Genomic DNA, 4,545 nt, shown 5'->3' with positions numbered 1-4,545 from the left:
TTTGATTATTTGATCACATATCAGTTAAAATGAAAATATGATTCATTAAAAAAATGCCATTAGATGTACTTCATGGATTGTAGTTTGGAACATTCATACAATGCATTAGAACTTACCGAAAAGTCTGAAGAAAACGTACAGATAGATAAATGACTAGTAACTTAATTTCATATTTTTAATTTTGAAAAACAAATTATTTTTAATGTGAGAAATATGATATATTTAAATTCATTATTTTTTATATCATTAAATTATTCTATTTAATTGCCACCATTTATATTGAATTATCTCAACGTAAAGTTTGTATTGAAACGTTTCGCGTCCTGTTACGGTCGCCAATGAAACGATTCGAGTTTGCACGCTTTCGCCAATGAGACGTACAGTTTATTCGCGGGCTTTGTTTCGCCAAAACTATACACGCTATGTGTGATATTTAGCGCATACTCGAATGATATTTTTGTTTTGAGAGTTTCCTGTCTCTGGAATAGAGCTGCAGGATTCGTTCTCTGGACACGGAAGGAAGGTGGAGAAGGATGCTTGTTAATTGTCTGATTAACTCCGGGAACAGCCCGAATAGTTTGACCACTCCAACTTGGTTTTTCGAGATAGCCTCAGAATTTGTTTTCTCACCCTCATGTGCACAGGCACGAGTGGAATAGACCCATCCTCATAGGCCGTGTAAACGGTTGAGGGTCAAACTGGATCTGTGAGTGTGAAGCATTCACAGATAGATCGCTCTGAGAGGTTGACTCGTGATGCGAAATTATTTATTTCGGGAAAGAAAATATAGCAATTATACGTCAATGTTTTGTTCCCGCGAGGCGGGATAAGAGACAGGATAAAAGATTGTGAACTTATTCTTCTGGTAATCTCGAAGAGATTTTCGATAATTTAGGAAGGGATAGTTCTTCCTTATTTGCTTTGATATTAATGAAGTTTGCCTGCGGCAAGACTGACTATTAATTGCGTGATAGCGTGTTGGTCAGAGGGACGGTATTTGATTATTCTGGATCGTTGACTAGTCGGTTTTGGTGATGGATAATGATTCGTTTAGTGGGAACTAAGACAGAATATTATTCGTGTGCCAGTACGGTAGTCGGAAGGACTTGGATGGTAGTTCGGTTTACCTATGGGTAGACTCAATATTATTTGTTATAGCCTGGTCGTCAGAGGGACGGTATTTGATAATGAGGAATCGTCGCTGACGGTTGATTTTAATATTGTAATTATTCGTTCAGATAGTACTGAAACAGAATATTACGTGAGTGATAGCATAGTAGTCAGAAGGACTTTGATAGTGATTCAGTTTGCGTATGGCAAGACTGGATATTACTAGCGTGGTAGTTAAAGGCAAGGGGATTCTACGCGAATGTACCTTCACCTGTATTAAGACTTTCAGTCACTATGACCGTGACTCTCTACGGTTTCAGGTGTCCTACCTACGGGTCGGGGGATTGTGAGACGATCACCGTATCTGAGCTATGAGGTCAGACGCAATGCTGTTCTTCACTCAGACACGGCTCCCTAGTACCTAAGGAATTTATTTTATTGAAAACAAATAGGATTTATTAATACGCTGAATGCCCTCTTTTGATGGGAAGTCGTGTTGAGGATTCCTTGCACGGGTACTCCACGTCTCCTGATCGTGGGTCCTTGGTGTCCGGCTCCTCGTGGATGTGGAAGTATGGGTCTTCTCGTGGAAGTCTGCGATAATCTATCCTGGCGGTTGCTCAATAGGTGATAGATTGATTGATTCGCGTTTGCGCTCGTCTTATATACTCTTATTGTCTAGTTACGCCGTTTTCGTGGATAGAGATTGGTCGCGTTCCCTGAAGAAGGGGTACGGTAAATCGTGTGATTTGATTGGGTTCCCGGTGTGTGGTGGGGTTATCGAGTGGACAGTTAGATTTGGCTTGGGTTTACCAAGCAAAATATTAGGGGGCACGCGCTGAACCCCGGGTGTCGGTACGCCAGCCAGGCGTCCCGTCACAGTATATATATATAATTGATTAAATAAAAGAAAATGATAATCAAAATTATCATTTACATTTTATTCATATATATTATAATTTTCAATTTAATTTCAAAAAAAGGAAAATTTCATGACATAAAAAAATTATCAAATTAATTGAATTTTTTGAAAATAAATACAGATATGAAAAAAATCCTATATATTTTTTGTTTACTTGCTTACATATTAATTAAGATAAAAATATTATTCATTGAAAAAATGCCATCCAATGTCCTTTATGGATTGCAATTTGGAACATTTATACAATGGATTGGAACTTATTGAAGCGTCTGAAGAAAACACACAGACAGATGAAGAATCAGTTATTCTATTCGATATTTTTCATTTTCAAAATCTGATTATTTTTCAATTTAGGAAATATGATTCATTCTAATTATTTCTTTTCATATTCAATTTAATGATCATTTAATTTATTCGCCTACATTTCTAATCAATAATATTATTGTATAATTTGTATACATATATATATAATTGATCAAATGAATTAAATGACAAATAAATTAATTATTCATATTTTATTTATGTATATTATAATTTTTAATTAACTTCTAAAAAGAGGGAAATTAAAGAAGAGAAAAATTTTCACATGAATTAAATTTTTTGAAAATGAATATAATAATTAGAAAAATTCTTTGAATTTTTCAATTATTCGCTCACATACGAATTTTAATAGAAATAGTATTCATTAAGGTAGTAGCCCGGTGTGACGGGTTCAAAAAATCGGTTTTTTTTTTTTTTACATTTTTCGGAAGAAAAACATCTCAAAAATATGCTATAAAAATTTCAGACATAAATTTTAATTATTCTTAAAGTTATAGCTAAAATAAGAGAGCGCGCCGTAGTGTGTATGAAAGCGTGTGTATGAAAGCGTCGCTGTCAAATCTGTTGCTAATATTGTGCTTAAAAAGCCAACTCCAAAGAAGCCAGAACTTTACGTAGAGCTCTAAAAGCTGCTGAAAATGACAACTTTGAGGAAACGGAAGGACTGCTCTATGCACCAGGCATAGCTGATTAATGTAAGTATAATTTTATTGAAAAAAATCTGTTGTCAAAACTTTAAAAGCGTTTTTCTCAAAACTATGTTTTCGAAAGTTCGGGGAATCACTGACTCAAAACTATTTAACCGATTTATCTAAAAATTTAACCCGTTATTCTAGACACACATATCTAGATGCCGAAGCTTTAAAACATTTAATTTTTTAATTACAAACTATTTTATTTAAACAATTTATGAAGAAAAAAAATTAGATTTTGAGAACTTTTTTCACAAGTCCGCCATTTTGTTTTTGTTTTTTTATTTTTATGTATATTTAAGGTTGGGGACCTAAAATGAAGTCTACAGAATAATAATCTCTTTGAATTTTTTATTTCAGATGACTTTGGAAGGCTGTGTGTTTCCCCGAACCAACTCATCTTTTCTTTGAGGACTCCATATTAACGTCAAAAATTTTAAACAAATTAATGCAAAATTAACTTTAAAAAAATTTTTTTATATACTTCAAAACACCAATAAAAACATGTAAAAACTTTAAAACGATAGCATTTTATTTACTTTTTAAAAAAAAATCATGAAAAAACGTCTAAATTTCGGTCGTCACACCGGACTACTACCTTAAAAAAATGCCATTCAATGTCCCTTATGGATTGTAATTTGGAACATTTGTACAATGGATTAGAACTTATTGAAAAGTCTGAAGAAAACTTACGGATAGATATATGATTAGTTATTTAATTTCGTGTTTCAATTTTTCAAAATTAATTATTCTTGAATTTGAGAAAAATGATTTATTAAAATGAATTAATTTTAATGTCACTAAATTATTTGATTTAATTGCCCTAATTTATATTCAATTATATCAGTGGATAATTTATATATATACAAAATTGTTGAATGAAAAAATTTAGAAAATAATTTTATCATTCATATTTTATCCATATATATGATAATTTTTGATTCACTTTTGAAAAAAAAAGAATTTCTGAAAAAAAAAAAATTTTTTTACACCAATCAAATTTTTTAGAAATAAATATGATTATTGGAAAATTTCTATATAATTTTCGAATATTCGCTCACATATTAATTGAAATAGAAATATTATACATTAAAAAAATGCCATTCAATGTCCTTTATGGATTGTAATTTGGAACATTCATACAATGGATTAGAACTTGTTGAAAAGTGTAAAGAAAACATACCGACAGATAAATGATTAGTTATTCAATTTCATATTTTTAATTTTCGAAAACCTATTATTTTTTAATTTAAGGAATATGATTCATTTGGATTATTTTTTTTATATTGTTAGGAAAATAAAACTCAGGGGGGCCAGTCTTATGGAGAACAAGGTTTCTTATTGACCGAACGCTTCTCAAGACTGGATACGAATGAATACAATTCACAAAGTCCGAGTAAACAGAAGATGCGCTGACGGGGAGAAGGGATAAGCCTATCTGCCTAAGGTGTCACACGCTCCGCGTGTGTGGATGTCATAACACGGCCCTTCTGACGATGC

General features: G+C 32.2%; 1 long non-coding RNA gene across 1 annotated transcript; it reads left to right on the top strand.

Annotated features, from left to right (window-relative positions):
• Nucleotides 1-2,802: 2,802 nt before the first annotated feature.
• On the top strand, nucleotides 2,803-3,496 carry LOC124292896. Its single transcript, XR_006902846.1, has 2 exons — nucleotides 2,803-3,048; nucleotides 3,406-3,496. It is a non-coding gene; the product is annotated as an uncharacterized LOC124292896 (long non-coding RNA).
• The last annotated feature ends 1,049 nt before the right edge of the window (nucleotides 3,497-4,545 follow it).

Source organism: Neodiprion lecontei, chromosome 2 (assembly GCF_021901455.1).
Source record: "Neodiprion lecontei isolate iyNeoLeco1 chromosome 2, iyNeoLeco1.1, whole genome shotgun sequence".
In the NCBI taxonomy this organism is placed as follows: Eukaryota; Metazoa; Arthropoda; class Insecta; order Hymenoptera; family Diprionidae; genus Neodiprion; species Neodiprion lecontei.
This window is presented reverse-complemented; position numbering and strand designations above follow the sequence as displayed.